A 22,038-nucleotide genomic window follows, 5' to 3' on the forward strand; every position below is an offset into this window, starting at 1 on the left:
CAGGATTTTGATCCAGCGACAGTGAAGTCATGGCAATTTATTTCCAAGTCAGGATAGTAAGTGACTTGGAGGCAAACCTCCAGATTGTAGTGTTCTCTCGTATCTGCTGCTTTTGTCCTTCTAGATGGTAGCAATCATAGGTTTGGAAGGTGCTGCCTAAGGAACCTTGGTGAGTTCCTGTAGTGCATCTTGTAGATGGTACATAATACAGCCACTGTTTGTCAGTGGTAAAGGGATCTTTGTGGAAGGAGTAGAAATCAAGTGGGCACTCTATCCTGGGTGGTATGAAACTTCTCGAATGTGTTGGAGCTGCACTCATCCAGGCAAGTGGAGAATATTCCGTAATACTCCTGATATGCTTTGGGGAGTTAGGAATTGAGTTACTTGCCACAGGATTCCTAGTTTTTGAGCTGCTCTTGTAGCCACAGTACTTATGTGGCTAGCTCAGTTCAGCTTTTGGTCAATGGTAACCCCCCCAGGATGTTGATAATTCGGATTCAGTGAAGGTAATATAATGTTACGCCGTTGTTTAAGAAGGGTGCCAGGCAAAAGGCGGGGAATTATAGGCCGGTTAGTTTAACGTCTGTGGTAGGTAAAATGTTAGAATCCGTCATTAAGGAGGAAATTGCGAGGCATCTTGAAGGGAATTGCTTGATAGGGCGGACGCAACACGGTTTCATTAAAGGGAAGTCGTGTCTGACAAATTTACTGGAGTTCTATGAGGATGTGTCTAGGGCAGTGGATAGAGGAGAGCCGGTGGATGTGGTCTTTCTGGATTTTCAGAAGGCGTTTGACAAGGTACCTCACAAGAGGTTATTGCAGAAGGTCAGGGGACATGGAGTTGGGGGTAGGGTGTTAGCGTGGATAGAGGATTGGTTGTCAAATAGGAGGCAGAGAGTGGGGGTCAATGGGTGCTATTCGGATTGGCGGTTGGTGACTAGTGGGGTGCCCCAGGGGTCGGTGCTGGGGCCTCAGCTATTTACCATTTATATAGATGATCTGGAGGAGGGAACCGAGTGCAGGGTGTCGAAATTTGCTGATGACACCAAGATTGGGGGAAAGGCAAATTGTTCGGAGGGTGTGGAGAGTCTGCAGAAGGATCTAGATAGGCTGGGCGAATGGGCCAGGAAATGGCAAATGGAATTTAATGTTGGCAAGTGTGAGGTGGTCCACTTTGGTAGGAAGAATGGTAGGAAGGACTATTACTTACGTGGCGAAAAACTGCAGCAGGCGACGGTGCAGAGGGACCTCGGGGTCCTTGTGCATGAGTCGCAAAAACCCAGCTTGCAGGTGCAGCAGGTGGTCAGGAAGGCAAATGGGATGCTGGCCTTCATAGCGAGGGGGATTGAATATAAAAGTAGGGAGGTCTTGCTGCAGCTGTATAGGGCATTGGTGAGGCCGCAGCTGGAGTACTGTGTGCAGTTTTGTGCGCCGCACCTGCGCAAGGATATTTTGGCCCTGGAGGGAGTGCAGAGGAGGTTTACTAGGCTGATACCGGAGTTGAGGGGATTGAGCTATGAGGAGAGGCTGAATAAACTAGGCTTGTACTCGTTAGAGTTTAGAAGAATGAGGGGAGATCTCATTGAGACGTATAAGATGATGAATGGGATGGATAGGATAGAGGTGGAGAGACTCTTCCCGCTCAAAAAAGACAGTAGGACTAGGGGGCACAGCCTCAAGATAAAGGGGAGGCGGTTTAGAACGGAGTTGAGGAGGAACTTCTTCACTCAAAGGGTGGTGAATCTCTGGAATTCTCTGCCCGTTGAAGTGGTGGAGGCTGCCTCGCTAAATATTTTTAAGACGCGGGTTGATGGGTTCTTGATAAGAGAGGGGATTAAGGGTTATGGGGAGAGGGCGGGAAAGTGGAACTGAGCCACAACAGATCAGCCATGATCTTATTGAATGGCAGAGCAGGCTCGAAGGGCTAGATGGCCTACTCCTGCTCCTATTTCTTATGTTCTTATGTTCTTATGTAATACCATTGAATACACAAGAAATAGAGGCAGGAATTGGCCATCAGGCCCTTCAAACCTGCCCCACCATTCAATACAATCATTGCTGATCTATACCAGCCTCAACTCCTTTACTGCGTCATTTCCAAAGCCCTCTGCTCCTCAATCTATAAAATATTTAAAGTATTTAAAGAGGTTAAATACTTCTAACAATCCAGCCTCCACCACCCTTTAGGGCAAAGAATTCCAGAGATTCACCATCCTCCATGAGAAGAAATTTCTATGCACCTCAGTTTTAAATGACTAGCCCTTTATCTTTAGCTATGTCCCCTTGTTTGAGATCCCCCCAAAAGTGAAAACATCTCACCATCTACCCTGTCAAGCCTCCTCATGATCTTGTATTTTTCAATAAGGTCACTCATCTAAACTCTAAGGAATACAGACCCAAACTATGTAACAGGACAACCCTCTCATCCCAGGGATTAGTCTGATGAATCTCCTTTGGACTGCCTCCAATGTCACTATGTCTTTTTTTAAGGTAAGGGGGTCAAAAATATATGCAGTATTCCAAGTGTGGCCTTGCCGACAGCCTGTGCAATTGCAAAAAAAACCTCCCTATTTTTAAACACCAACTTCTTTTGCAAGAAATGCTAAAATACTGTTTGCCTTCTTAACTACTTGATGGACCTGCCTGCTAGCTATTTGTTATTCATGCACTAGAACACCTACATCCCTCTGTACTTAAAGGTTAGATCGTCTCCGGTTGGAGGTGGTTATTGTCTGGCATTTGTGTGGCATGAATGAGACTTGCCACTTTTCAGCCTAAGTCTGGATATTGTCCAGATCTTGCTGCGTTTGAACATATTTCAATATATGAAGAGTCGTGAATGGTGTTGAATATTGTGCATTCATCAATAAACATCTTCACTTCTGATCTTATCATGGAATAACGAAGATGGTTCAGCCTAGGACATTACCCTGAGAATTCCTGCAGTGAAGTCCTGGAGCAGATATGAATGCCCTCTAACCATCACAATCACCTTCTTTTGTGGCAAGTATGATTCCAACCAGCAAAGAATCTTTCCCATGATTCCCATTGATTCCAGTTTTGTTGATGGTATATTCGGTCAAATGCTGTCTTGATGTCAAGGGCAGGTACTTTCATCTCACCTCTGGCATTCAGCTCTTTTATCCACATTTGAAACTGTGCTGAGGTCAGGAGCTGAGTGATTCTGACAGAACCCAAATGGAGTATCAGTGAAAAGGTTACTGCTGAGTAAATGCTGCTTGATTACCTCTTCCATCATTTTACTGATGATCATGAGTAGACTAACTGGGTGGTAATTGGTTGGGTTGGATTTGTCCTGTTCCATATTTATAGTAAGAAGTCTCACAACACTAGGTTAAAGTCCAACAGGTTTATTTGGCAGCACTAGCTTTCGAAGTCTCAAACTCCTTCATCTCGAAAGCTAGTGCTGCCAAATAAACCTGTTGGACTTTAACCTGGTGTTGTGAGACTTCTTACTGTGCTAACCCAGTCCAATGCTGACATCTCCACACCATATTTACAGGACATACCTGGGCAATTTTCCACATTGTCTAGTAGATGCCAATTGCAGCTGTAGTGGAGTTTGGCTAGGGAGCGTATCAAGTTCTGGAGCACAAGTCTTCAGTACTATTGCCAGAATATTGTCGGGGCTCATGGCCTTTGTAGTATCCAATGCTTCAGCCACTTCTTGATAGCAAGTGAAGAGAATCAAATTAGCTGAAGGCTAACATCTTTATAGCTGGGGACCTCCGGAGGATGCTGAGATAGATCATCCACTCGGCACTTCTGTTGAATGTTGCTGCAAATGCTTCAGCCTTATCTTTTCCACTGATGTGCTGGGTTCCTTCATTATTTAAGGTGGGGATATTTGTAGAGCCTCCTCCTCCAGTGAGTTGTTTAATTGTTCACCACCATTCATGGCTGGATGTGGCAGGACAACAGAGCTTAGATCTGATCCATTGGTAGTGGAATTACTTAGCTCTCTTTATCACTTGCTGCTTATGCTGTTTGGCATGCAAGTAATGTAGCTTCACCGGGGTGACATCTCATTTTTAGGAATGCCTGGTGCTGCTTCTGGTATGACCTCGTGCATTCTTCATTGAATCAGCGTTGATCCTCTGGCTTGGTGGTAATTGATCCCCTGGCTTGGTGGTAATGGGGATATGGCAGGCCTCAAGTTACAGATATTGGTTGAGTTTAATTCTATTGCTGAGGGCCCACAGTGCCTCACGGATGCCCAGTATTGAGTTGCTAGATCTGTTTGAAGTCCGTTCCATTTGTCCTGGTGGTAGTACCACACGGCATGATGGAGGGTATCCTCAGTGTGAAGATGCGACTTTGTTTGCACAAGGATTGTGCAGTAGCCAGTCCTACCGATACTGCCGTGGACAGATGTATTTGCAGCAGGCAGGTTGGTGAAGTGACATCAAATACATTTGGTTTCCTCACCACCTACTACAGTCATAGTCCAAGAGCTATGTCCTTTAAGACCTAGTTAGCTTAGTCTGTCGTGGTGCTACTGAGGCAATCTTGGAGATGGACATTGAAGTCTCCCATTCAGAGAACATTCTGCAGCCTTGCCATCCTCAGTGCTTCCGCTAAGTGGTGTTCAACATGGAGGATCCCGTCGGCTAAAGGGCGATGGTACATGGCAATCAGCAGGAGATTTCCGTGCTCATATTTGATCTTGTGCCATGAGAATTCATGAGGTCCAGAGTTGATGTTGAGAACTCCCAGGGCAATTCTGTCCTGACTGTTGGGCGGTACGGTGGTGCAGTGGTTAGCACCGCTGCCTCATAACTCCAGTGACCTGGGTTCGATTCCAGCCTTGGGTCACTGTCTATGAGAAGTTTGCATGTTCTCCCCGTGTCTGTGCGGGTTTCCTTCAGGTGCTCTGGTTTCCTCCCACAGTCCAAAGATGTGCGGGTTAGGTTGAATTGGCCATGCTAAATTGACCCCAGTGTCAGGGATTAGCAGGGTAAATATGTAGGGTTATGGGAATAGGGCCTGAGTGGGATTGTGGTCAGTGCAGACTCAATGGGCTGAATGGCCTCCTTCTGCACTGTAGGCATTCTACGATTCTATAATTCTATTGTGCCGTTATGGCTGCTGGGTCTGGCCATGACTGGGACATGACCTGTAAAGTATGATTTAGTGAGTATGATTATGTCAGGCTGTTGTCTGACTAATCTGTGAGACAGCTTTCCCAATTTTAATGCAAGCCCCTGACATTAGTAAGGAGGACTTTGCAAGGTCAACAGGGTTGGGTTTGCCATTGTTTTTCCTAGTGTCTTGGTTGATGCCGCCTGGTATGTGATTTCATTTGTAGCAGACCACATTTCTGTGGGTCTGAAATAGATGTAGACCAGACCAGGTAAGAATGACAGGTTTCTTTCCCTAAAGGGCGTTAGTTGGGTTTTTTTACAACAATTGACAGTAGTTTCAAGGTTATCATGATACTTTGAGTTTTATTGATTTTAAATTCCACCATTTGCCATGATGGGATTTGATCCAGGTCCCCAGAGCATTATCCAGTTATAACATCACTGCACCACTGCTTCATCATTAGGGAGGGGAATCCAATATTTTGACCCAACAGTGAAGAAATAACAGCAATATATTCAATCAGGGTGGTATCTGACTTGGAGGAGAACTTGGAGGTGATGATGTTCCTGTGCACCAGCTGACCTTGTTTTTTTAAATTGTAGAGATTGTGTAACTGGGAGATGCTGCCAAAGAAGCTCTGATGAGTTGCTGCAGTGCATCTTGTAGATACTGTGGCCACTGTACACTGGTGGTGGAAGGGATGAATAGTTATGATGTGGATGGGATACCAATTAAGTGGGCTGCTTTGTCCTGGATAGTGTCCAACCTCTTGAATGTTATTGGAACCAAATTCATCCAAGTGTGTGGAGATTTGTTCCTTCGTATTCCTGAAGCGTGCTTTGTAGATGGGGGACTGATTTTGGAGGGTCAAGAAATGAGTCACCTCCCATGGAATACCCAGCCTTTGATCTGTTCTTGTAGCCATGGTATATACATGGCTGGTTGGTTGCATTTCTGGTCAGTGGTACCCTCAAACATGTGATGATAATGCTTTTGAATGTCAAGAAGAGATAGATTTTCATTTGTTGGAGATGGTGATCATCTCACTCTTGATTGAAGTGAATTTTACCCACCACTAACCATCTCAAGCCTAAATGTTGTCCAGGTTCTGTCTACATGTAGGCATGGACTACTTCATTATCTGAGGCATCACGATGGAACTCAAAACTGTGAAATTTGTGAAAATTCCCACTTCTGATTTTATGACAGAGCAGCCAAAGATCGTTGGTCCTAGGGCACTGCCCTAAGAAACTCCTGTGGCAATCACCTCAGGAGAACTTACCCTCTGATTTCACTGACTTCCATTTTATTAGTCTCCTTGATGTCATACTTGGTCAAATGCTGCCTTGATGTCAAGAGCAGTCATTCTCACCCCACCTCATTCCAGTCACAATGCACATTGACTTTTCAAGGTGCAGTCAAGCTTTAAGTTCTGCTAACCACTCAGGCTATTGGGCTCCCTGCTGGAGTATGCAACCAAGGAACAGTGAAGGAAATGCTTGGCTGCAGGGAACACTCATAATACTGAGACGGCAGCATGACGTTGGTGTGCCGCCTGCATTACATTGAATAAACTAATTTCTACTACACCCTTTTTAGGATTCAGTTCAATGTCCATGTGTGGGTGAAATGAGATTTTCGTGTCCCATTATTTATCGGATGTCAGCCAAGTAGGAGCATTCTTGCCTCTTGTGGCAGAAGATTGAGGGTTCAAACCCAAATTTAGAGATTTGATTCTGTAATCTAGACTAACCTACATAGTGTAATGTAATTCAAGACTAACCTGGTGTACAGGACACCAGTGATGTACTTTGCTGAGATGTTAAGCCAATTAGTCTCTCAAGTGAACATAATTAAACAGTAGCCCGATTTGAGGTTGATCTGGGAGATCCTTGCTAACATCTACCGCTAATTCATCAAAAGAAACCCAGATGGTCTTATCATCATCTGAACGCTGCTGTGGGGGATCTTACTGTGGGTAAATTGTCAGATTTTCCAGCATTACAACAGTGATTGTACTAAAAAAACACACTACTGTCAAGGGCTTTGGAACATCCGATGCTCATAAAAGGCACTCATATATAAAAAAGTTAGTGTTTTCTTCCTTTAGTTGGGCCCAAACTGAGAGGAGCAAAGTTTTGTATTGCAACAATGATGCAGGGCTGTAGGAAGAGGGCGCGAGTGTCCTTTGCAGAGGGCGAATCGCACAGCTCCAGGCACAGGCAATCACATCTCCCAGTCTATTAAACTATAAAAGTCAACCTTAACATTAACCCCTACTTCTCGCGTTCAATTTCTCAAGCATATTTACACAGAATGCTCAGATCATTTGGACATATTGTAATAAATTGCAGAAGAAACCTCCATCAAGCAGCGAAATCTTGAAAGGGAGCCGGTATTTCAATCTGCCTTGTGCTTTGTATGCTGTGTTAAGCAGATTGTTAAAACGTGCGGGTATAATGAAGAGCCTTGGGGGTCAAAAAAAACTCAGAGATGAGGAAGTGCCAGCAACCCCCCTCCCCCAAACAATGCCCTTTCCCATTCGCTCTCTTGAGGGAGCGACGTCGGCTCTACCACGTGTATTTGTGGGGGTGGGGGTGGGGTAGGGGGTCAGGGCATTGCGAGTGCCGCTTGGGTTTGTTTGAAGGGAGTTAGGCAGCTCCGGGCCGCGCGATGTGAGCTTGTTGTCCATCACTTCCCGCTTGGTGTTTTCCAAACTAAAATAATAACAACTCGGGACAAGCCGGATTGGAGCCAAACCGGAGACTTGCGCCACCAGAATAAACTGCTGTATTTTGCAACCTCTTTGGGGTTTTTTTGCGGTAAGATTGTTGTGCTTTATTTGTTTTATATAAGTTTCTGACCACTGAAAGACAAAAAAAAGTAAAGCATTCATTTGGGTCGGTCAGCTTGTCTGTGTTGTGGGATACTCAATGTTGAAAGGCTATTATTGTAATTTCTGTTAAATGTGGAATCTATTCGCGGTACCAGACGGGCGAGATGGCTGATTCACAGTTTGGGAGCGATGTGTTGATGAGGCATTTATTGGTGACTCTCTCCCCTACCCACCCCTCTCCTTGAATGAACAAAATAACCTCGAGATTGGGAACATTTTAACTCCCGATCGATTCGCTTTTCGGGAACTCTCTTGATACCTCTTGAATTAATAACCTTTCTGCATCTTGTCTGAAGCTATGTGAGTACACTTTGCAACCTAAAATACTCGAAGTCGAGTAGCTTTTCACCAGTTTAAAGGAGTGAATCCCATAACATGCAAACTTATTAGGTACACGAGTTTCCGATTTATTTTTTTGTTAGCTATAAATGTTTATACCGACCCCGAAATGTTGTTAGTCATTCTAACCCGTGATTTGTAAATAAAAATTGTCATATATATTCATGACCAGCACATCGGCAATGGGCATAATATTTCGAGTTGCAAGTGATAATGCTTTGTCGAAGATTGTGGAGAAAATAAGGCTCTCTATTGGCATTGTTTCTGCTGACTTCTAACAGGCTGGAGAATATCGAGCATTCTTGGCAAACTTTTGGAGCGAAGTACCTTCAGGCGTTGATTTATTTTACAACGTCTGAAGCACTAATCCCCCTGTATAAGTTGGAATAGAACTTGCAAATTCATTCCTAGATTGGTTTCTTCCACGTGCTTGGTTTTGCCAAACTTGCCTCATTTCCCGTAATGGCAATTAATGTTCTGAGAAGCGCAGCCATTGTCTTCTTCTTTGTGGTACCAATTGAATTTTATGGTGACATGAAAGAAAATACTGACTGCTAACGCTCTGAATATTTTGGAGGATTCTGTAGGTACAGTAATTTGACAATATTACCTGGATAATATCGCCTGTATGATCTGAGGAATGTTGACAAGTGCAACTGAATTTTAGTTTGCACCATTTAAATGTATATCCTTGAATTTTAGTTAGCGCCTTTTAAACGTATTACTTTAAAATTAAAGCTATTATTGAGCAGGTTACAAGTTTTTTTTAGTAGAAACAAATTATTTACATTAAAATATATTTTCTTCCTTGATTCTTTAAATATTTTGAGCAAACAGTGCATCCAATGTGGGCACTCAATAAATTATTATAAACAGTTTAGCTCAAATGAATGAGTTTGAAACATATCAACAGTAGTGGTATAGCCAGTTATGTCTCAGTCTTTACTTAGGTAGAGAAATGTTACTGAACTGCCCTTATTGTTCTGCTTCAAATATTTACTCATTTTCCTTTGACAAGTGCAATGATCTTGATTTCAATGTTGCCCACGCCATGCACCTCTGCACCAACAGCCATCTGAAGGTAATTTTAAAAAAATTTTCTGCTCAGTCTTCATGACATTTTTTAATTGATGATCTTAGCTTCAGACTACCTAGCAAAGGAAATAGCCATTGAAACATAGAAACATAGAAGATAGGAGCAGGAGGAGGCTATTTGGCCCTTCAAGCCTGCTCTGGCATTCATTAAGATCATAGTTGGTCATCCAGCTCAACAGCCTAACTCTATTTTTTCCCCATAACCTTTGATCCCATTTTCCCCAAGTGCCATATCCAGCCGCCTCTTGAATGCATTCAGTATTTTGGCATCAACTACTTCCTGTGGTAATGAATTCCACAGACTCAGCACTCTTTGGCTGAAGAACTGTTTCCTCACCTCTGTCCTAAATGGTCAACTCTGAATCCTCAAACTGTGACCGTTGGTCCTGGACTCCCCCACCATCGGGAACATCCTCCCTGCATCTGTCATGTCTAGACCTGTTAGAATTTTATAAGTTCCTATGAGATCCCCGCTCATTTGTCTGAACTCCAGCAAAACAATTCTAACCTAGTCAATCTCTCCTCACATATTATCCTGCCATCCCTGGAACCAGCCTGGTAAATTTTGCTGTACTCCCTTGAGAGCAAGAACATCCTCCTTCAGAAAAGGAGATCAAAACTGCGCGCAATACTCCAGCTGTGGCCTTTCCAAGGGACAACACATCCTGCTCCTGTGCTCGAAATCTCTCACAATGAAGGCCAACATGCCATTTGCCTTCTTTAAAGGGCGAAAAGCTGCAGTATGCTACGGTGCAGAGGGACCTGGGGGTCCTTGTGCATGAGTTGCAAAAACCCAGTCTGCAGGTGCAGCAGGTGATCAAGAAGGCAAATGGGATGCTGGCCTTTATAGCGAAGGGGATAGAATATAAAAGCAAGGAGGTCTTGCTGCAACTGTACAGTGCACTGGTGAGGCCGCAGCTGGAGTACTGTGGGCAGTTTTGGTCGCCGCACTTGCGCAAGGATATTTTGGCCTTGGAGGGAGTGCAGAGGAGGTTCACTAGGCTGATATCGGAGATGAGGGGGTTGGACTATGAAGAGAGACTAAATAGACTGCGTCTGCATTCGTTGGAGTTTAGAAGGATGAGGGGGTATCTTATAGAGACGTATAAGATAATGAAGGGGGTGGATAGGGTAGAGGTAGCAAGATTCTTCCTGATCAGAAAGGACAACAGGACTAGGGGGCACAGCCTCAAGATAACGGGGGGGGGGGGGGGCAGTTTAGAACGGAGTTGAGGAGGAACTTCTTCACTCAAGGGGTGGTGAATCTCTGGAATTCTCTGCCCGTTGAACTGGTGGAGGCTACCTCGCTAAATATATTTAAGACACGGGTAGATAGGTTTTTGGTAGGCAAGGGAATTAAGGGTTATGGGGAGAAAGCGGGAAAGTGGAACTGAGGCATTTCAGATCAGCCATGATCTTATTGAATGGTGGGGCAGGCTCGAAGGGCTAGATGGCCTACTCCTGCACCTACTTCTTATGTTCTTATGTCACCTGCTGCACCTGCATGCATGCCTTCAGTGCCTGGTGCACAAGGGCACCCAGGTCTCACTGCACACTCCCCTCTCCCAATTTACAGCCATTCAGGTAGTAATCTGCCTTCTTGTTTTTACTTTCAGAGTGAATAACCTCACACTTATCCAAATTATGCTGCATCTGCCATTGATTAGCCCACTCACCCAACCTGTCCAGATCATTCTGAAGGATCTCTGCATCCTCATCACAGTTCACTTTCCATCCAACTTGGTATAATTTGCAGACTTTGAGATGTTATATTTTGTTCCCTCATTCAAATCGTTAATATATATTGTTAATAGCTGGGTCCCGGCACTGATTCCTGTAGCACCCCACTAGTTACTGCCTGCCAATTTGAAAAGCACACATTAATTCCTGCTCTTTGTTTCCTCTCTGCCAACCAGTTTTCTATCCATCTCAATACACTTCTTCCAATTCCACGCGCTTTCATCTTGCACGATAATCTGTTGTGCAGGATTTTGTCAAACACTTTCTGAAAGTCCAAATATACCACATCTTCTGGTTCCCCCTTGTCAATTCTACTAGTTATGTCTTCAAATAATTCCAACAGATTTGTCAAGAATGACTTCCCCTTCATAAACCCAGGCTGACTCTGTGGGATCTTGCCAGTGCTTTTTAAATGCTCTGCTATAAAGTCCTTGACAATAGATTCGAGAACTTTCCTCACTACTGATAAGAACATAAGAACATAAGAAATAGGAGCAGGAGTAGGCCATCCAGCCCTTCGAGCCTGCCCCGCCATTCAATAAGTTCATGGCTGATCTGTCGCTGCTCAGTTCCACTTTCCCGCCCTCTCCCCATAACCCTTAATCCCCTCTCCTATCAAAAACTGATAATAATAAAAATAATAAAAATACTGATGCTAAGCTTGCTGTTCTATAATTTCCTGTTTTCTTTCTACCTCCATTTTTGAATATTGGAGTGACATTCGCTACCGTCCAATCTGCAGGGACTGTTCCAGAGTCTATAGAATCCATTATTTCTAGAACCATTTCCTCAAGTACTCTGGAATGTAGATTATCAGGCCCTGGGGATTTATCCGCCTTCAATCCCATCAACTTTCCCAATACTATTTCTCTACTAATATTGATTTCGCTCAGATCTTCCATCTCAGTAAATCTTGCATTTTCCAACATATCTGGCATCTGATTTGTGTCCTCTTTTGTGAAGACAGGACCAAAATATGTATTCAGTTGCTCGACCATTTCTTTGTTCCCTATTATACATTCCCCTGTTTCTGTCTGTAGGGGACCTACATTTTGTCTTCACCAATCTCTTTCTGTTCACGCATCTATAGAAACTCTTAGTGTCTGTCTTTATGTTTCCTGCAAACTTACTTTTGTACTGTATTTTCCCCTTCTTAATGAATCCCTTTGTCCTTCTTTGCTGAATTTTAAACTGCTGTCAATCCTCAGACCTATTATTTTTCTTGACCAAAGTGTATACTTCTTCTTTGGATCGAATACTCTACTTTCTTTTGTAAGCCATGGATTGGCCCTCTTACTTATTTTGTTTTTGAACCAGACAGGAATAAACAGTTGCTGCAGTTCCCCAATGCATTCCTTGAATGTTTGCCATTGTCTATCCACTGTCATCCCTTTAAGTAACTCTCCCCAATCTATCAAGGCCAACTCACACCACCTATCCTTATAGTTTCCTTTATTAAGATTCAGCACCCTTGTTTCCAAATCAACTACGCCACTCTCCATCTTGATAAAAAATTTGATCATGTTATGGTCACTCATCCCCAAGGGGTCTCATATAGCTAGATTGGTAATAATTCTCTTCTCATTACAAAGTACCCAGTCTAAGATAGCCTTCTCTCTTAAAGCATTTATTTATTGTATTTACTGCTTTAAGAATTCTGAGGGTGTGGTGAAAAGGCATTTGTGGACCAGCCTGCTTTAAATCAGTGCCAGGTTTAAAAGGAGGCCTGGTGTAGACAGCGGGCAGCGTCTGAGCGGGCAGCGGAGTGAGGGGGAAGCAGAGTGAGTTAATAGGGCTTAATATCAAAAAGGGCTTGGAGGAAAAAAGGCCAGGTGAGTTTGTTTGAAAAAAAACAAGGAAAAAAAAATTTTTTCAAAACTACTACAGCAAGAAACAAGGAAAAAAATTTTTTCCCCATAAAAAATTACAGTGAATAATGGAGGGGCATGTGATGTGTGGTTTCTGTATGATGTGGGAACTGGCGGACCCCAGGGTCCTTCCCAGTGACCATGTCTGCAGTAAGTGCAGGTTGCTGGAGGAGCTCCAGCTCAAGGTGGATGAGCTGGCCTCTGAGCTACAGACACTGAGGCTCATCAAGGGGAGAGAGGGTGCCCCTAGACTGGCTAAATCTAAGGGTCAGGGACAAAAGGGGGCTGCTGGGAGGAGGAGGAAGGGGGGTGAGGAGCGGAGGCCTCAGCCTCTTAATCTGCATAACAGGTTTGAGGTTCTTGCTTCCACTCTGGAAGAGGACGAGGCAGGTGAGGTTGGTGAGCAAACTGCACACGGTACAGTGATGCAGCAGGACATAGGCAAAGAGAAGGGGAAAAGGAACGTAGTAGTGATTGGAGATAGTGGGGTGAAGAGTATTGACACTGTCCTTTGTCACAATGACAAAGTGCACAGAAGGGTGTGTTGTCTGCCTGGTGCTCGGGTACAGGATGTCGCAGCTGGGCTGCAGAGGAACCTGGAGTGGGAGGGTGAGAACCCGGTCGTTGTAGTACATGTGGGTGCCAGCGACGTAGGCAAAGTGCGGACTGAGGATCTGGGGAGGGAGTATGAGAAGCTGGGAATGGAATTAAAAAGTAGAACCGACAAGGTGGTCGTCTCTGGGCTACTGCCTGAACTGAGTGCAGACGGGCGTAGGATTGACAGGATAAAGGAAGTGAATGGGTGGCTCAGGGATTGGTGTGGGAGGAATGGGTTTGAATTTATGGGGCATTGGCACCAGTATTGGGGTAGGTGGGACTTGTTCGGGCGGGATGGGGTTGGTCTGAATCGTGCTGGGACCAGAGTGTTGGCGAATCGAGTAAAGAGGACTGTAGACAGGGCTTTAAACTAATTAGGGGGGGGGAGGGTGCGAGGGTAGGTGACGCTACGAGGTCTAAAGTTAAGGATAGGGTACAGGTAAGGGAAGAGGCCGAGGATGTCCCAATTGGTGGCGTTACGGCAAATAGGGTCCAGGTGAAGGCTGGGATGAAAGCACTTTATCTGAATGCACGAAGCATTCGGAATAAAGTGGATGAGCTGGTGGCGCAGATCGACACAAATGGATACGATCTGGTGGCCATTACAGAGACGTGGCTGCAAGGTGACAGGGACTGGGAGATGAATGTACAGGGCTATCAAGTGTTTAGGAAGGATAGGCAGGAGGAAAGAGGGGGTGGCGTAGCTCTGCTGATTAAGGATAGTATCAAGGTGGTAGCAAGGGATGATATCGGAGCCAAAGAGCAGAAAGTGGAATCGTTGTGGGTGGAGATTAGGAACAGCAAAGGGAGGAAGACACTGGTGGGTGTCGTCTATAGGCCCCCGAATAATGATCTGGAGGTGGGGCGGGCTGTTAACACGCAAATAAGTGCGGCGTGCAGGAATGGGACGGCAGTAGTTATGGGAGATTTCAATCTGCATATTGATTGGTCGACCCATGTTGGACGAGGTGGGCTCGAGGAGGAGTTCCTGGAATGCTGCCGGGATAATTTCCTTGAACAGTGTGTGTTGGAGCCGACAAGGGAGCGAGCTATCTTGGATCTGGTGCTATGTAATGAGGCGGGTAGAATTAGGGACCTTGCGGTGAAGGATCCTCTTGGAGAGAGTGATCATTGTATGGTGGAGTTTCTGGTGCAGATGGAGGAGGAGAAAGTGGGTTCCCGGACACGCGTCCTTTGTTTGAATAGAGGGGAGTATGGTAGGATGAGAGAAGAATTGGCGAATGTGGACTGGGGGAGTGCGTTGGAAGGTAGGTCTGCTGAGGAGCAGTGGAGGATCTTTAAGGAGATCTTTCTTGGTGCTCAGCAGAAATTTATTCCGATGGTTAAAAAGGACAGTAGGAAGAGAGGTAATAAGCCGTGGATAACGAAGGAGGTGAAGGAAAGTGTTAAATTAAAAGCGGAGGAATTTAGAGTAGCTAAGAGTAGTGGGCGAGAAGAGGATTGGGAAAGGTTTAAATGTCAACAAAGATTGACAAAGAAGTTGATAAAGGAGGGTAGGAGAAGCTATGAGGCTGGGCTAGCACTTAATATAAAAAAGGATAGCAAGAGTTTTTATAAATATATAAAAAGGAAGAGGCTGGCCAGGGTGAACGTTGGTCCTTTAGAGGATGAGAAAGGGGAGCTAGTGGTAGGGGATGGGGATATGGCTAAGGTCTTGAATAACTTTTTTGTTTCTGTCTTCACGGAGGAGGACGTGAATAATTTGCCGGGTGTTAGCGATGGAAAGGTGGTAGGAATGGAGGGTCTTAATGACATTACTGTTACTAGAGAGGTGGTGCTCGACAGACTGGAGGGGCTGATTGTGGACAAGTCCCCAGGACCGGATGGAATGCATCCGAGGGTTCTGAAAGAAATGGCGGAGGTGATAGTGGATGCCTTGGTGGTTATTTTCCAGACGTCGCTGGATTCCGGGGAAGTGCCGGAAGATTGGAAAACGGCTAATGTTACGCCGTTGTTTAAGAAGGGTGCCAGGCAAAAGGCGGGGAATTATAGGCCGGTTAGTTTAACGTCTGTGGTAGGTAAAATGTTAGAATCCGTCATTAAGCAGGAAATTGCGAGGCACCTTGAAGGGAATTGCTTGATAGGGCGGACGCAACACGGTTTCATTAAAGGGAAGTCGTGTCTGACAAATTTACTGGAGTTCTATGAGGATGTGTCTAGGGCAGTGGATAGAGGAAAGCCGGTGGATGTGGTCTTTCTGGATTTTCAGAAGGCGTTTGACAAGGTACCTCACAAGAGGTTATTGCAGAAGGTCAGGGGACATGGAGTTGGGGGTAGGGTGTTAGCGTGGATAGAGGATTGGTTGTCAAATAGGAGGCAGAGAGTGGGGGTCAACGGGTGCTATTCGGATTGGCGGTTGGTGACTAGTGGGGTGCCCCAGGGGTCGGTGCTGGGGCCTCAGCTATTTACCATTTATATAGATGATCTGGAGGAGGGAACCGAGTGCAGGGTGTCGAAATTTGCTGATGACACCAAGATTGGGGGAAAGGCAAATTGTGCGGAGGGTGTGGAGAGTCTGCAGAAGGATCTAGATAGGCTGGGCGAATGGGCCAGGAAATGGCAAATGGAATTTAATGTTGGCAAGTGTGAGGTGGTCCACTTTGGTAGGAAGAATGGTAGGAAGGACTATTACTTACGTGGCGAAAAACTGCAGCAGGCGACGGTGCAGAGGGACCTCGGGGTCCTTGTGCATGAGTCGCAAAAACCCAGCTTGCAGGTGCAGCAGGTGGTCAGGAAGGCGAATGGGATGCTGGCCTTCATAGCGAGGGGGATTGAATATAAAAGTAGGGAGGTCTTGCTGCAGCTGTATAGGGCATTGGTGAGGCCGCAGCTGGAGTACTGTGTGCAGTTTTGGGCGCCGCACCTGCGCAAGGATATTTTGGCCCTGGAGGGAGTGCAGAGGAGGTTTACTAGGCTGATACCGGAGTTGAGGGGATTGAGCTATGAGGAGAGGCTGAATAAACTAGGCTTGTACTCGTTAGAGTTTAGAAGAATGAGGGGAGATCTCATTGAGACGTATAAGATGATGAATGGGATGGATAGGATAGAGGTGGAGAGACTCTTCCCGCTCAAAAAAGACAGTAGGACTAGGGGGCACAGCCTCAAGATAAAGGGGAGGCGGTTTAGAACGGAGTTGAGGAGGAACTTCTTCACTCAAAGGGTGGTGAATCTCTGGAATTCTCTGCCCGTTGAAGTGGTGGAGGCTGCCTCGCTAAATATTTTTAAGAAGCGGGTTGATGGGTTCTTGATAAGAGAGGGGATTAAGGGTTATGGGGAGAGGGCGGGAAAGTGGAACTGAGCCACAACAGATCAGCCATGATCTTATTGAATGGCGGGGCAGGCTCGAAGGGCTAGATGGCCTACTCCTGCTCCTATTTCTTATGTTCTTATGTTCTGGTTGGTTCCTCCATGTATTGGTCAAGAAAACCATCCCATATACACTCCGAGAATTCCTCCTCTAGCATCATGGCTAATTTGATTTGCCCAATCTATGTGCAGATTAAAATCACCTATGATCATCGATATTTTCTTATCATATGCATCATAAATTTCATGTTTAATGCCATTCCCAACATCACCACTGCAATTTGGGGGTCTAATGTTTTTTGCCCCATGGTATTTCTTAACTCTACCTATCCAAACTCCACGTTGTCAGAGCCAATATCCTTTCTCATTATTGTGTTAATTTTCTCTTAACCAGCAATGCTGCTCCACCACCTTTTCCTTTATGCCAGTCCTTCCCAAATATTGAATACGCTGGGACATTCAATTTCCACCCCTGGTCACCTTGCAGCCATGTCTCCATAATTCCAGTTATATTGTATCCGTTTATATCTATCTGTGCGATGAGTTCATTCACTTTATTGCAAATGCTACACACATTAAGGTACAGGGCCTTTAAGCTTGCCTTTTTAACATTGTTTCTCTTGATCCCAGTATTTTTTTCTATATCCCCGTTTGAACTTTGTCGTTAGTTTCTCTGCTTATCACTTTTCTTATTCCCTTTTCCACCTTTTGTTTTTGTCCTTGCTCCCTCCTTCTCTGACTCCTTGCATAGGTACCCATCCCCCTAGCATATTAGTTAAACCTTCCCCAACTGCTCGAGCAAACAGTCCCCCTAGGACATCAGTCCCAGTCCTACCCAGGTGTAACCCGTCCAATTTGTACAGGTCTCACCTCCCCCAGAACTGGTCTCAATGCCCCAGGAATCTGAAACCCTCCTCCTGACACCATCTCTTCAGCCACACATTTATCCATTATATCCTCTCATTTCTAGTCTGACTAGCGCGCCACACCGGTAATCCTGAGATCACTACCTTTAAGGTCCGATTTCTTCCTAGCTCCCTGTATTTTGCTTTTAAGACCTCATCCCCTTTTTTTACTGTTTTATATCACTTGTACCAACATGTATTACGACCACTGGCTGTTCGCCCTCCCCCTTCAGAATGTCCTGCTGCCATTCCGAGACATCCTTGACCTCGCATCAAGGAGGCAACATACCATGCTGGAGTCTCACTTGTGGCCACAGAAATGCCTACCTATTCCCCTTACAATTGAATCCCCTATAACTATTGCACTGGCACACTTTCTACCCCTCTCCTCTGCAACAGAACCAACCATGGTGCAATGAATTTGACTGCTGCTGCTTCCCCCAGAGAGGTCATTCCCCTCAACAGCAGTCTTTTCCTACTCACCATCAAAACTCTCATTTAAAAAAAAAATCCCCACTTAGCTTTGTTTGCTCCATTAGAAATAGTCCCAGCATCTTAGAACATAGAACATAGGAAAAACTACAGCACAAACAGGCCCTTCAGCCCACAAGTTGCGCTGATGATATCCCTACCTACTAGGCTTACCTATAACCCTCAATTCTATTAAGTCCCATGTACTCACCCAGAAGTCTCTTAAAAGATCCTATCGAACTTGCCTCCACCAGCACTGACGGCAGCTGACTCCACTCACCCACTACCCTCTGAGTGAAAAACTTACCCCTGATACCTCCTCTGTACCTACTCGCCAGCACCTTAAACCTATGTCCTCTCATAGCAACCATTCCAGCCCTGGGAAAAAGCCTCTGAGAATCCACCCAATCTATACCTCTCAACATCTTATACACTTCTATCAGGTCACCTCTCATCCTTCGTCTATGTCAGGAGAAAAGACAGAGCTCCCTCAACCTATCCTCATAAGGCATGCCACCCAATCCAGGCAACATCCTTGTAAATCTCCTGTGCACCCTTTCAATAGCTTCCACATCCCTCCTGTAATGAGGTGACCAGAACTGAGCACAGTACTGCAAGAGGGGTCTGACCAGGGTCTTATAAAGCTGCAGCATTATCTCCCGACTCCTAAACTCAATCCTTCGATTGATGAAGGCCGGTACACTATACACCTTCTTAACCACAACCTCTACCTGCGAGGCCAATTTAAGAGTCCTATGGACCCGGACTCCAAGGTCCTTCTGATCCTCTACACTGCTAAGAGTCTTACCCTTGATATTATACTCCTTCATCCCATTTGACCTGCCAAAATGGGCCACTACACATTTATCCGGGTTGAAGTCCATCTGCCACTTCTCCGCCCAGTCTTGCATCCTATCTATGTCACACTGTAACTTCTGACATCCCTCCAAACGGTCTATAACACCACCAACCTTCGTGTCGTCAGCAAACTTACCAACCCATCCCTCCACTTCCTCATCCAGGTCATTTATGAAAATAATAAACAGCAAGGGTCCCAGAACAGATCCCTGGATACTCCACTGGTGACCAACCTCCATGCAGAAAAAGACCCATCTACAACCACTCTCTGCCTTCTGCAGGCAAGCCAGTTCTGGATCCACAAGGCAACAGCCCCTTGGATCCCATGCCCCTCTCACTTTCTCAAGAAGTCTTGCTTGGGGGACCTTATCGAACGCCTTGCTGAAGTCCATATAAATTACATCTACTGCTCTTCCTTTGTCAATATACTTAGTCACATTTTCAAAGAACTCAACCAGGCTCATAAGGCACAATCTGCCTTTGACAAAGCCGCGCTGACTACTATTGAGCATACTAAACTTCTCTAAATGTTCATAAATCCTGTCCCTCAGAATCTTCTCCATCAACTTACCAACCACTGAGGTTAGACTCACCGGTCGGTAATTTCCTGGGCTACCCCTATTCCCTTTCTTGAATATAGGAACCACAGTCGCAATCCTCCAGTGTCTGGAACCTCTCCCGTCTCCATTGATGACGCAAAGATCACCGCCAGAGATTCTGCAATCTCTTCCCTGGCCTCCTACCTGGGGTACATCCCATCCAGTCCCGGCGATTTATCTACCTTGTTGCTATTCAAAACTTCCAACACATCCTCTTTCTTAATTTCCACATACTCAATCTTTTCAGTCCGCCGCAAGCCTGCAGTACAGTCACCCGTTTCTTTTTCCACCATGAATACCGAGGTAAAGTATTCATTAAGCATCTCTGCTATTTCTACTGGTTCTGTACAAACTTTCCCAACTTCACATTTTATAATTCCTATTCCTTCACATTTCATCCTTTTACTCATCACATATTTGTAGAACGCCTTAGGGTTCTCCTTAATCTTACCTGCCAAGGTCTTCTCATGACCCCTTCTGGCTCTCCTAATTTCCTTCCTACAAGCCGAATACTCCTCTAGATCCCTAACATCTCCTAGCTCTCTGAATCTTTTGTACGCTTTACTTTTCTTTTTGACTAGGTTCATTACAACTTTCGTGCACTACGGTTCCCGTAACCTACGAAAACCTCCCTGTCTCATCGGAACGTTGTCGTGCAGAACTCTAGACAAACATTCCTTGAAAATCTGCTACCTTACTTTGGTACTTTTTCCCAAGAACACCTCCTTCCAATTTACTCATCTAATTTCCTTCCTGATGGCTTCATATTTCCCATTACTCCAGATAAACACTTCCTTAACTTGCCTGATCCTTTCTCTTTCCAATGCTAGCATAAAGGAGATAGACTTATGATCACTGTCCCCAAGATGATCTCCCACTGAGAGATCTGACACCTGTCCAGGTTCATTAGCCAGTACCAGATCGAGTACAGCTTCTCCTCTTGTAGGCTTATCCACATACTGTGTCAGGAAACCCTCCTGAACACACCTAACAAACTCCTCCCCATCCAAACCCCTTACCCTAGGGATATTCCAATCAATGTTTGGGAAATTAAAGTCTCCCATCACAGCAACTCTGTTATTCCTACATCTCTCCAGGATCTGTTTCCCTATCTGCTCCTCAACATCCCTGTTACTATTGGACGGCCTATAGAAAACACCCAGCAAAGTTATCAACCCTTTCCTGTTCTGAACTTCCACCCACAGAGACTCTGTAGACAATCCCTCCACAGCCTCCACCTTCTCTACAGCCGTGACACTATCCCTGATCAACAGTGCTAATCCCACCGCTGTTTTGCCTCCCTCCCTGTCCTTTCTGAAACATCTGAAACCCGGCACCTGAGACATCCAAGTCCCTGTAACGGCCACCACATCACATTTTCAAGCAGCGATCCACGCTCTACGCTAATCCACTTTACTCACCACACTCCTGACGTTAAAATAGACACATCTCAAACGTTCGGTCTTAGTGCTCCCCTTCTCCATCACCCGTCTATCCTCACTCTTACACTGTCTACAATCCTTCTCTATTTGCGAGCTAACCTCCTCGCTCCCAGTCACCTCATCTCGATTCCCTCCCCCCAACCTTTCCAGTTTAAAGTCTCCCCAGTAGCCTTAGCTAACCGTCCTGCCAAGGGGACCAATATCCTGGGATTCAAGTGCCACTCGTCTTTTTTGTACAGGTCCCAATGATCCAAGAACCTGAATCCCTGCCCCCTGCTCCAGTCCCTCAGCCACACATTCATCCTCCACCTCATTCCACTCCTGCTGTCACTTTCCCGTGGCACAGGCAGCAATCCCAAGATTACAACCTTTGCGTTCCTCCTTCTCAACTGTTTACCTAACTCCCTATATTCTCTTTTCATGACCCCCTCCCTCTTCCTACCTGTGTCAACGGTACCAATATGTACCACTACCTCTGGCTCCTCTCTCTCCCACCCCAGGATTTCTGGGATGCGACCAGAGACATCCCAGATCTCGGCACCAGGGAGGCAAACCACCAATCGAGACTCCTGTCTACCTCCACAAAATTGCCTCTCTGATCCCCTCACTGTATATTCCCCGATTAATACGGTCTTCCTCCCCCTTTCCTTAGCCCTCTGAGTTACAGGGCTTGACTCTGCTCCAGCCGCTGCTGGTTCCCCCAGGTGAGCTGTTCCCCCCCAGCAGTAATGATGAGATGCCCCCAGCAGTACTCAGACAGGAGTACTTATTGTGAAGGGGTACATCCACTGGGGT

The 22,038-nt window shown here is 45.5% G+C and overlaps 1 protein-coding gene across 3 annotated transcripts in view; it reads left to right on the forward strand.

Moving 5' to 3' along the window:
* Window positions 1–7,766: 7,766 nt before the first annotated feature.
* greb1 (growth regulating estrogen receptor binding 1) overlaps window positions 7,767–22,038 on the forward strand; it is a 264,880-nt gene continuing 250,608 nt past the window's right edge. For all 3 annotated transcript variants that reach the window (XM_080192166.1, XM_080192168.1, XM_080192167.1), the window contains exon 1: window positions 7,767–7,928. The gene's annotated coding sequence lies outside the window, so the exon portion shown is untranslated. The remainder of the gene's footprint in view (window positions 7,929–22,038) is intronic.

Source organism: Carcharhinus amblyrhynchos, chromosome 7, assembly GCF_965287045.1.
Source record: "Carcharhinus amblyrhynchos chromosome 7, sCarAmb.v2.hapA, whole genome shotgun sequence".
Lineage (NCBI taxonomy): Eukaryota > Metazoa > Chordata > Chondrichthyes > Carcharhiniformes > Carcharhinidae > Carcharhinus > Carcharhinus amblyrhynchos.